Consider the following 12,608-nt stretch of genomic DNA (forward strand, 5'->3'; position numbering starts at 1 on the left):
ATACCACATCTCCCGCCAGCACAGTTCCGAGGCTCATACGAGCACGCAAGCCGTTCCACCTCGCCAAGGTTGTTGTAGTCCATGTGGGGCGAGAGAGTATCGTGGCAAGCGATCCATGCGGAGAGAAAGTGGGGCGTCTCAAATGATATTTCAGCCTCAGGCTCATTTTTATAATACTTTTTTTCTGCCCTGAGGGCCTCTGAATGATCTTCTGCGTCCAAATATTCCATGTGTTATCTCAAATCTGGGAAATTTTCAGGAGACCTCAAAAATTGTGCGTGATTTATGAGTTTCTCAGGGCAAAGAAGTAACTATTGGTACGGTCCCTGGTTTAGTTGAAGAGATTCGCAATTGAATAAATACAAGTGCTCTGAGACATAGACCACATTTATTGGTTTCATAATCTGCTATCCCAGGAATGAAATGCAATTGATTAACAATCATGCCCGTCAAAGTCTGATTGAATTTTTTACGTACTCTAAAAAGTTGGAGAATAATGAATGCAGAGCGACTGTTTTCTGGTAATAATCCAAGATTACGCACCGTACTATACGTGTGGTACAAAATATTAGACAATACCTTTAACAATCCCATAACTGAACACAGCTATATTAATAAGCTCGATCCAAAGCGTATTCACTCGAAAATCCGGTGCTGCAATGAACCTTTCTTCAATTAAGTGTGCATTCTGCCTCCATTCATTCTGCTCAAATTTCCAATTATTATCTTTTTCTTGCCTTGCTTATGGAACGTTCTCCTCCCTATCACGGTCCCGGACGTTTGCTTTGAAAATATTGTTCCAGAATAATCTATCAGAACCTCGGCCCTTTTTCAGTTAAAATATTATCCTTGATAAAAGACAAATAGTTTCTTCCTTGGGTGAGATAAGATTAATGTTTTCCTACGGCAATACATTTCAAATAAAGATAATAATATAAAGAATTGGATTTAAACGGCAAACTCACGAGAAAAATTATCTCCCTTTCGGATTTCTCTACTTGAATAATTGATGGATTCTTTTGAAAATATATATCAGATATTTTCATGACTATAACTGTGCTATTTTTTTGCTATTAGGGAATGTTTTCTTCTTGGGAAGAAAACGTTGAGAAGATTTCTCTTTCATCTTTGCACGAAAAGAAAAAGTTTATCATTCAATTGATTCCTTTTTTATGATGTCTCCTATTTGCCGTCGATCAAAGTTCTTCCCCTCACCCTCCCTTTGCCTGGGCTCCAGTGCCGCATCGCTCCTTTTCTTCCTCTCCCTTTCACTGCAGCATCACAAAGGACTTGTGGGTCGTGTTTTATCATCCTTGCCCAACCTTCCCTCGGCTATTTCCGTCTCGCGCGTTTTTCCTCTCGAATTCAATATTCATGTTGCGACTACTTCCTTAATTTACACTCTCCGTACACGCTGTGCTATTTCATTCCAATCAACTGAGTCACTCGTCTCTGACGTTCAATTACGTCCACGCAACCCCCCCCCCCCCCCGGGTTCTAGTGGCACCAGTCACCAACAGTTACTTCTTCCTCATACACGGCGCCCGTCTAGCTTCACGCCGGGAGCCAGCCAAGACAAAAAAAAACCAAAAAAACCAATTGTTCAATCTATCTATTCGTCATTACCAATATCCATTAACATTATCCATTTATCCATCGACAACATCAACCAAATTGGACAGATGAAGTCATAAACTAAACTCGTGCTAATACTGGAATAGCAGTGAAAAATTTGCGCACATCAAGGTGAGAAAGGGGCCGAGTTAAAAGCGAGGGCTTAGATCCCATGTTGCTGTATCGATTCCCGCTATATCACTTAAGTTAAGCCATGTTGGGTCTAGATGGAAGTGGGGCAGGTGACCTTCGCCCCTATCTGAAAGTATCATGCATGTTTAGCGTGGGTTGACATAACGGATCAAGAGGCTTAAGAGCCCAGCACTCCTGACACCCCCACATCGACACTCAGGGGTTCCAGTTTTCCCCCATCCCACCTCTGAACCAGAGGTGGGGTGGGTACCAGATCTGGTAACCAAGAAATCGCACACTTTAGTGTGAAGCTTGGTGTGCTCCGCGGCACTAAGCAGGGACGCTTTGGTCAGTAGACCAGGGCCTCACTTGAACACCACGTCCGTTTTACTCGTCCCTGCGTCTCTTGAATTTTACATGATTAGCGTGATAAAGTTAAATGAAATAATTCCAAAGAAACTGCGGGTGCCGCAACAGTAACTTTTAACGGAGTCATCCGCTAATGTGCATTTCAATGCAACAATTTCAGAGCGTAAAAATCATTCGCCTTGACTGGGACTCGAACCCAGATCCCTCAATATCCGGTCGAGTGCTTTAGCCACTTAAGCTACCGAGGCGTCCTCTTAAACTCTGAAATTTTGGGGTTTTTAAAGGAACTAGATGTTATGACGAAATACCGTACATACAATGTCACATGCATTCGTAGTCGTGCGCGAGGCGCCACTGTCCACGAGGTTAAAGCCAACTTTAAACACGTATGGTGTTTTCCCTTTGACAAATTCCAAAGAAACTGCGGGAGATGTTATATTTTCAGCACAAATGGTTTTGAATGTCGATTGCAACCCCGGGCTCGATTCCCTTCGAGTAACTGTAACAACAAGCAGAAGCCTTATATTTCGCTAGATTGTTTGCCACCGAGGAATAGGAAGAGATATAATTCGGTGGGGATGGATGCGTGGATGGAGGCTAGGGAAGTAGGCAAGAAAGAATGTTTCGTGTACGGTGAAAGTCAAAATTTTGGCCAGACTTTAAAAGATACGTGTTTTCTACATGATTCCTACTCTCCTTACCTTCAAGTAAAACTCTCTTTACACACGGGGGCCGATCCAAGGACAGAGAATTGAGGGCAATGCTATTTTCCTTTGGGTAATGCGCTTGCTTTAAAATGAAGTTCATAATTAATATTATTCCCCCAATACTGCCGTTAATCACCTGTTATCTCAGTGCATGAAACTCTACACAGCAGGGTAATTCGTGGTTTCTAAATTAGTGTGAATCATTTAAAATTGGAAATGGTTTTTCAATCTATTTCTAGGAAAAAGGTTATAAAATTGTTTTCGTTCGTATGAAAGTGCGTCCACCTGAAAGATGTGGTTATATCCGCTAATGCTTCGACCAATATTCTTGTCCACTTCATTGGCTTTTGCTTATTACCATGTTGCCCCATACTGATGTGAAACATCGAAACCTGAATCAAAAGTGAAAATGAAATTTTGTGGTTAATGAAAGTTATTCCATGCGTAACTGTTATAGAGGATAACCACGTCATAAACGTATTAATGACGGCTTTTTTTAAATATTGCTGGATTTACATGATTTACTCAATCCTGTGCGTAAAATAACACAACTGAAACCTATGCAACAAGTTCAAAGCGTACGCCAAGTCTTCAAGCCTCCAGGTCTGTCCGACTGTCGCAGCAAATGTATAGCTTTGAGTCCTTTTAGCGGTGTGAATAAGCACCCTCTGCCAGCCTTTCCATCTAAATAGTTTCCTGAAAGGCGGGACAGCGGCGAGAGACGGCCGCGTGAGGTCCTCCGCAGTTCGCACAGATGGCCTCATCTCCCCTTCCTCGGGAGCATTCCTCCACTGCGTGCGCTCTAGCACAGCGCATGCAGCGTTTCGCACACCAGCAAGCTATGCCGATGTGTCCAAACCGCATGCAGTTGCTGCACTGGAGTGGACCCCTGTGTCAACGGTAACGCTCCACAGTGACGTAGCAGTGGCAGAGCTGGCGGATATCCCCGGGGGCGATGGCCGAGTCTTTACCACGTTCGCTTCGTGGCGATCTATGGGGACCGGTTTTCCGTCCTCCGTGACCGTAAGGCGACGTACGCTGCGAATTTCGTATCCGAGGGATCAGAGTCCCTCGGATACCTTATCGACTGCTATACATCGAGAGATGCCCTTGATGAACAGCTTCATCCCTGGCACCCTTTCAATGGGCTGCGAGTGGTGTTGGATTTTCTTGCTCTGCAGCAAGGAGAGTGCATTTTCATGCCCCTCTCTGTTGGAGGTGATGATCCGGATGGAAGCTCTTCGAACTTCCAAGCCGAAAGCATCATCTATGTCGCCCGACGGCTGGTCAATCAGTCCCTGGACGTCGGTGACTCCATAGACGACGATAGGCGGTGGTCGCAGCGTCTTAGGTGTCGGTGCCGGTTGAGGTGTGGCTTCCGTGACGGCTGCGTCGTTCGTCAGAAGCGGTTTCCTTTTCTTCCTCTTGGAAGAAACCAAGGTAAATCCGTCGTCGCCTTCCCCCTCCTCTGTGCTCAGCGCACGCTCCGCCCCATCGTCTCCTTGAAGATTCGGCTTCCGCGTAACCGCGAAATCCTCTGGCTTCTGGTTCCTTCCAGATGCCTTCTTTCGCCTGACGCCGCCTGCGGAGCCCTTCTGGCCCTGTAGAGGGCCGAGGTCTGTTGTTGCCTCCGTTGTCCCGCTTCGGGCCTTCGTCTCCTCCAAGCACTGCCACGGGCTGAGAGCCAAGGCCTCAACACCTGATGATGAATTTGCCGACGGCTTAGATACCCCCGGCAAGACAGCAGGAGGTTCTTTGCCTTGCAGACAATTATTCCCACGCTGTATTAATCTCTTCGTGGATACGAGGTCTCCGAAGGAGTGGGCACGGCGGTGGGTCTTCCTCGTCACCTGGACCACCGGAAAAGCAGAGTTACTAGATGACATCCGAAGAAAGTCACGTTCGCTCGATCAGGCATGCAGTTCCCAATTCTCGTGGACGGACCCCCGTTACTCCGGTCGGGGCTCCACTGTGTTGCCTTTCCAGCCGCCTAGGCTTCTAAGGCAGGGCGTCGTCTTCTGCGTTGTCACGGCGTTCTGGCGATCCCTGCTACTGAAGCCTGGGCCTCTTCTTCGCTGGGAGGGCATCTTGGCGATCCATGCTCGCAATGGGGCGCTTATAGCGGTCCCACGTTGAAACCTGGATCTCTCCGAGGCGTCGGATGGTGGCGACGTCTGAATCCGCAGCTCTCTCGAAGAATCTTCGAGACAGCTCCGGAAGAAGGACGTTCAGAGGTTCCATGTTCCCGTCCTGGTGCATCTCTTCCACGCGGGCGTAGCGCCCGCATCCCAAGATGCACCGTAGCGCAGAGTTCTGCACCACTTGGATGAGAGCGAGGGTAGACTTCGGCACTCCTGACCATACCGGCGCTGCGTACGTGATGACAGGCAACACGCACGCTCGGTACAGTCGACGCTTCGTTTCCGAGCTCAGGACCCCCGGACGAATAATCGGCCGAAGCCGGTTAAGCGCCGCGAAGGCCTTCCCTCGGACACGTCGCGCTTGGGCGTTCCAAAGGAGTTTCCGGTCCATCAGCACTCCGAGGTAGAGAACCTCGGATTCCCACGGAAGGGTGACTCCATTCACCGACAGCTCCTCTTCTGTCGGCGCTCCTCTGCCGGTATGGAAGACGATTGCCTTCGTTTTCCCGGCATTGACTGCAAACCGCCAGCGACGATACCACGAAAGTAGCTCGTCGACGACGATCTGCAGCCTCTCCACGGCGAAAGATATTCGCCGGGAGCTGCACAGGAGCGCCGCGTCGTCCGCGTATAGTGACAGGACCTCGTGCCTCCCATGACTCCTGGGAATGTCATGGGAGAAGATGTTGAATAATACTGGCCCGAGAACCGAACCCTGGGGGACACCAGCGGAGATCCGGTGCACCCCAGAGAACGAGTCAGACCAGGAAACGACGAAGGTCCTGTCTCTTAGGTAGGAGCGGATCACCTCGATGATCCACGTCGGGAAGTGGAGTCTCCGCATCTTCAACAGCAGTGCCTGGTGCCAGACGCGGTCAAACGCCTTGCTGACGTCGAAAAATGCGCCTGCCACCGACATCTTCCTGTTGAAGGCGTCCGTGATGAAGTCCGTGGTTCTCACCAGCTGATGGACCGTGGAATGCCGCTCGCGGAAGCCGAACTGCTCATCCGGGAGGATGTCAGCCTCTCGGACGAAACCTACTATCGGCTCCAGCAGAAGTCTCTCGTACATCTTCCCGAATCCGTCGAGTAGAGAAATGGGCCGGAAGTCTCCGGGTCCCACCTCCGTCCTCGACGTCTTCGGGAGACATATGATCCTCGCTCTCTTCCAAGTGGTCGGGAAATAGGAAATCCTGACGCAGCCGTTGTAGATGCTGGTCAGGTACGCCACCGCTGCATTCGGAAGTTCCCGGATGACGATATTGGGTATATCGTCATTTCCCGGGGCTTTCCTCTTGCGTAAGCAGCGTATCGTGCCCAGAACGTCCTCCTTCCGGAACTGGGGAGCAGCCTTAGCATCTTCAGGGGCAGCATTCACCGCTTCCTCCGACACCGCGATCTCCTCCTCGATGGCCGCCGAATCCGCGTTCCCGGGGTTAGGACTGAAGGTGCCCTCGAGATAGGTCGCAAGCATTTCTGCCTTCGCCCCGGGAGATGTCGCCACCTCATCACCGCAGAATACGATGGGGTCCAGTCGCTGCAGTTCCCGGCGGAGTTCCCGCAGGACTCCGTTAGTGTCGTACCATTTCGGAGCTAAGTGGCCGTTGTACTTTCGTCGCTTCACCGGCGGTTGGTCCTCCGCGTTACCGGTGCCGGCGCGCGGGCGAGGATACTTGTCCCTCGGGAAAACCATGACATCGGTGATGCCGTGGATTTCTCTGTGGGAGGAGGATGCTGCTCGCGTTCTGAAGGAAATCCTCCGCTCCTGAAGGACCTTGTTCAGCGAAGGGATGCCGGCTATTTCCCATAGCGCCTCGTTTCCCGGCTTCCAACCGAGTCGCAGCGTCGCCCGCAGGTTCTTCCTGTCCGCGATGTAGAGCGCGTTTCTTGCGCCTTCCCCCATAATACCGCACCACGCGAGTGCGGCGTATGCTAGGATGGCACACAGGACAGCCACGAACAGTTGAATTCTGCGGCGAATTGGGAGACAGGGAATTCCAAAAATGGGCGCCAGTTGGTGCTGCCTGGATGCCGCGATGCCGCGCACCCTCTTTACGTGGTTCATGAAGAGAGGCTTGTCGAGGACTACGCCCAGGTACAATACAGACCTCTGCCAAGGAGACCCTGTCGCCCCGACGGGGATTTCGCCGGGCTCCTTCGGCCCCGGCCCCGTTTACCCCGAATCTCCAGAGAGAATACCACGCGGTGAGGTCGTCGACCACCCGTTGAAGGTACAGCGCCGCGCGCGTATCTTGCGACGAGGACGTTTCTTCCGAAGTCTCCTGGGATGTCCGCCGAGTAGACGTTGAAGAGAAGTGGCGAGAGCAAACTCCCTTGAGGAACGCCTGCCCGGATGTGCGGCTTCTCTGATAATGCTTTTTCCCTGCTTACACGAAAGGTCCGTCCCCGAAGAAAGGATGCCGCGATCGCCGTCCACCAACGAGGGATACCGAATCAGTCAAGCTTCCGCAGCAATCCCTCGTGCCACACCCGATCGAACGCTTTGCTGACGTCAACGCCCGGAACAAGGCGCCGACGGTGGTATGCCGTCGGTTGAAACCCTCAGTGACAAAGTTTAGCAGGCGTGCGACCTGACGCGTCGTTGCGTGCTCACTGCGGAAGCCGAACTGATGCCCCGGTAAGATGTTAATCTCCTCGGTGATGGCGACGACATGGCGGAGGAGAACCCGCTCGAACAGCTTTCCCAGGCCGTCGAGCAAGGAGATAGGGCGAAAGTTCGCCAGGACCGGCGAATTCCCTGCCTTGGGGATTCACACAACCCGCGCCTCCTTCCACCGGGTTGGGAAATACCCGATGGCGAGACACGTGTTGAAGATGCATCACAACAACGAGGCAAGGGAAATCGGATTATGCGCAAAAACGGCGTTCGCAATGCCCGGCGCCTTTCATAGGTCTTTATGGCCCCTCTAAGGTCCTCCTCGTTGATGGTTGGCGGCATCTCTTCGCGGTCTCGGACGTGCCGGAGATTGCAACGTATTTGGCTGGTCCACATCGCCGTCTGAGGGAGAAAAGACGCTCTCCAGGTGGACCGCCATCCCGCGGCCTTCTCTTCCGGCGACTGCAGCATCCCTGTCGATGATCGCAGAGGCGCCTCCTCTCTCGACTCGCCCCTCAGTTGCCTCGCCATGCTCCACAGAGAACCGTCTTCTGGAGAGAGAGAGGAAACCTTCCTTTCCCAGTTGGCGGTTCTGAAGTCTGTGATGACATCCCGGACTCGATGCTGGGCTGCATTCAGGCGAGTTTTGACGTCCGGGCAGCGGGAGCTTTGGAAAAGGCGACGGAGTCGGTTCTTTTCAGGTATCAGGTCACGTATTGACCGCGGAAGCACTAGGTGATTCCATTCCCGGGCTGTGCGCTCGGGAATAGCGACCGTGACTTCCGACTGCATGGTTTCCGTCTAAAAATCGACCTGTTGGTCAATATCTTCGGGAGAACCAACAGCCGAAGGCAGCGAAACGGTCGCGATTCGGTCCGTGACCCGGTTCCTGAAAAGAACCCAGTCAGCGGCGGCGTAATTTCGGAAGGTCTTCGGCGGGGTCTCCAACGGGCGACTCGCAAGTTGAAGGAGAACCGGCAGGTGGTCGCTGTCCAACGCGTTCAGCGCTCTTGCCGAGAGCGCCGTCGGGAATGCTGCGTGCACGGCTATGCCCAGTGCGTCGTACGTGGACCGATGACGGCGAGTCGTTCGGTGGAAGTCCACTGCCGCAGGTGCAATCCCCGGGGGTGCTCCGGATTAACTTAGATAAATATACTCAGACTTAAATATACTTCTACTTAGATAAATAACTTAGATAGATATACTTAAATAGATATGAGGAAAAGGGCACACAGAAAAGTGCACACAGAAAGGACGACATTAGAGGCGAGGAAGGTGGAGTCAGGAAAATCACGGCGGATCAGGAGTGAAAAAATATTTCCTAGACCGGGACTTGAACTCCGGATCTTTCCACTTGCCGGGCGGATGCTCTCAACCGGGGATATCCAGGAAACGGAATTTACACCCAGATCTGCGATGCTTTATGCAACCAAGTGCCCCGATTCTTTGGCCAAGAATGGCGTTAGGGAGCTGTTTCACCCACCAAAGGAGAAATAGACACACACAAGAGGAAAGGATAGTAGTTAAGTGTTCCTATCCCTTATATATATATATATATATATATATATATATATATATATATATATATATATATATATATATATAACTAGGTGTTCTCATTTCCTCTTGCTTGGATCCTCCTTATGGTGTTCCAAATTTGCTTCTCCATTTCCCCGCTTCCGTATACTTCCTCATTCCTCAATTTGTCTTTTCATTTGATCTTTCGAATCCGCCTCAGGGAGCAGATTTTAAAGGCTTCTCTTCTCCCTTGTTCTGTTGTGACGGTCGTCTTGTTTCCGATGAGTGACTTGCTCCAAGCGAATTGTTTCACCTTTTGCTTTTTTCCTCAGATTGTTTCTTTGAACTCAGTGGCAATTTATGTATAATAAACGCCGACTTACTTTGAGACATTTTCCGCTGGATGTTTTCCGTCTTGTCCCTTCCATCCTTCTGATTGCACTACCGAGTTTGTTGAGAGATTCCTTTTTTTCTTAATATTCCACCTCTCAATGGTGTTTCAGTATGCTCCTTCTTTCATCCCCTTGCTATGATTTTATTTTATCAATGTTGATTTTCATCTTTTATCTCCTAAGTACTCAAATCCATTATTTTCAATAATGCTCGTGAGGCTCCCTGGTCCTCAACTATGGGTGCGATGTCAATGTTTTTCCATTTCCATTCATCCTTTCGATGTCTACTCCTTGTGCTTTTTCCTTTGGCAATCACAAATATTTTTATTAGCCTTGGTCAGAGGTCGCATTTTTCTCGCACTGCTTTATTTATTTTTACACTTTATTTCATCCCTTCTTTGATTAATGCTGTTTGGTTTTGCACGGCTTGGTTTTTCCGCATTAAACCAAGCTCAGTTATCATCACGAATGGGTGAGCGTAGAGTTCACCTGGCACTAGGCCGAACGGCGCGCTACTTTTTTTGGCAAATTAAGGCCGTATTTCACACACGAAGGTATGGGGCCAGTTCTTCTTGTGTTTTCTGCGGTTTCCCAGGAAGATAGAAAAAAACTTGGCAGGTTCTGATATTGCCGAAAGAAGTGAAAACTTGAAAAACAATAATAAAATTTCAAGCGAGTCCATTGATTCTAATGTAAAGTGTTTACACAAAATTTGTAATTTAAACAATAGGCTAGGGTGCAATTACAATAACATTCAAAGAAAGCAGATGTAATTAACAGAAGAAAGTTGCACGGCATTTCAATAATGTTGATAGCGAACCCATTTCTTGTAATAGTGAGTCGTATGGAACTATAATTATATTAAAAGAGAGCCTATGGATTTTTATTATTAAAAGCGAACCCATCAATACGCGCAAATTATACACTCAACAAAAATAACATTGTAAGTGAACCCATATTAATGTCAATTATAAGCACAATAATAAAACGAACTCTAATGTAAGTTATACACACAATTTCTAGCAGCTAGCATACTCCCTCTCTCTTTCTCTATCCCCCTCTTCAGCCGAGGAACGGGACAACACACAGCCGACTAATCTCTCACCAAATCACTCCCCATCTAGAAAACCCGGAGAAGCAGAGAAGTTTTCGCTTCAAAAAATCACACACCTTGTGTGGTATCCAGATGCATTACCCGTAATAAAACACGATCAGTATCACAGTGCTCTATTCACTGGACTGACACGTCCAGGGTCTTCCTACCATTGTTAGATTATTTACCCGCCGCTATAAACATCCAGCTATTATTTTCAGAATTGAGGCATTCATTCGGATGACCTTTACCAGATACTTCCTCCTAGCTACTTCCGTCCAGGAATGAAATGCACAATGACTTTTCGATAAACAGAATACATATTTTTTCCCGCTAATGCCTGTAAGTAGATCCTAGCCTCTCTCGTGTATCAAAATTAATTTTTCGATTGGTTACTTACAATATTTTCTCCAATTCATTAATTTTTATTCGCTCTTGTAAAATGATGATTTGAACAAATTCATTTTAAAAACATTTTAAATGACACTTTTATACGGCGAACGTCTTCTTTACATAAAAAAATGAGATGTCCTTATCGAAAGAGGTTGCGATTTTCCATAGATTTTTCTGTCTAACTCTTATGCCATTACTTCGAATGAGTATTCATGCACTGTAGCTAAGAAAGAAATGTCAATACCATTAATTCTATCTTCTTGTGAATCCCAACCAATTGACAAACATAATTTTCTCGATAATTACATCATGCTTCTTTCCCTGATAGATGCTCCGCGTGCATTCATTTTTGCTCTATTACTTTTCAATTGCTCCCTCCGCAAAATAATGACGTGGCTACGAAGTTAAACGTCACGCATTAGCGGTGTCGCACGAACCAGGATGAAATCGAGGAGAGCGCTCTCTGGTAAATTCATTATGTCGAAATTAGTAACAAATAATGTGGCTATAATTCCCGTTCCTCGAGTCCTGATATTGAATCGCTTCTTGATTGCGTTCCACGGTCTTAAATCATGAGGCTGCGATGCGATGGAGCCCGCCGGTCTTTAAATCTCCGCAGTTAATCTTGCGCGTCGTTAACCGATACGGTCCCTTTTCTCAAGAATTTAGGGTTTCCCAGCATGCCCCTCTCCACCCTTGCCCATCGTCCAGTGCTAACGTTCTTTATGACAGCGACACACTCGGGCGGGAGGGAGGGAGAGGGCCGCTCCTTCTCCCCACCGCGATCTCTATTTCCCTCGAAGCGGCTTTCTCCGGACGAAGAGGCCGCTGAGTGGAGACAAAACGCCCTGGTCAAAGGGCTCTCGGATCGCTCGAATTGTCTCACTTTCACTCAGGTTCGGCCGTTGGAATGCGCTGTTTCTTTCTCTAGAGATCAAAATTGGGGAAAAATAAGTCCAAGCTTTCCCTGTGGTATTTTGATCAAAATTTATTCTGGTGTGAAAACCTTTTTAAATTATAAAAACCTGCAAAATACGTTATCCAATATAATCCGAGTGTTGCTATGTTAAAGTTTAGTAATTTTCATGGCCATTTAGGTGAAAAAAATCGAAAAGTTGTCCACTCTTGATTTTTTTTCATAAATCCCATCTGTTTATCAATAATTGGCCCCTGAAGACTCTCTAGTGTAACCTTATGCTTCTAGAGCAATAATGCACGAAGCAAGCAGTCAGTATTTCATTGAATTATTTCCTTATTTTGAGCTGATCAGCTCTACCATTTCCGTTTCTGGTGATTACATTTCCTATAACCGTCCTTTTGCATAAATTTAAAAAATCCGCCTTGTCTTAGATTTAAAAATCTAACTATCATGTACAATTATCACATATAAAATAGAATTTGACATCCTATTGGGAGATAATTGGATGTTTAATGTGACACACTTGTAATTAAGTTATTTTGCGTTTTCGAATTCCCACCGAGAACACAGTAACAAATATTTTTTTTAACTCATTTATTTTATTATCTTTTCCAATCGACCAGAATCTGAGACGAGTTAAAGCTACCTTCTATCTTTCCTCGATATCAAAAGGAAAAACCTAATGCAAACGTTTTTTTGATACCATACAACGC

This window comes from Hetaerina americana, unplaced genomic scaffold (assembly GCF_022747635.1).
Source record: "Hetaerina americana unplaced genomic scaffold, ioHetAmer1.1.p SCAF_2, whole genome shotgun sequence".
Lineage (NCBI taxonomy): Eukaryota > Metazoa > Arthropoda > Insecta > Odonata > Calopterygidae > Hetaerina > Hetaerina americana.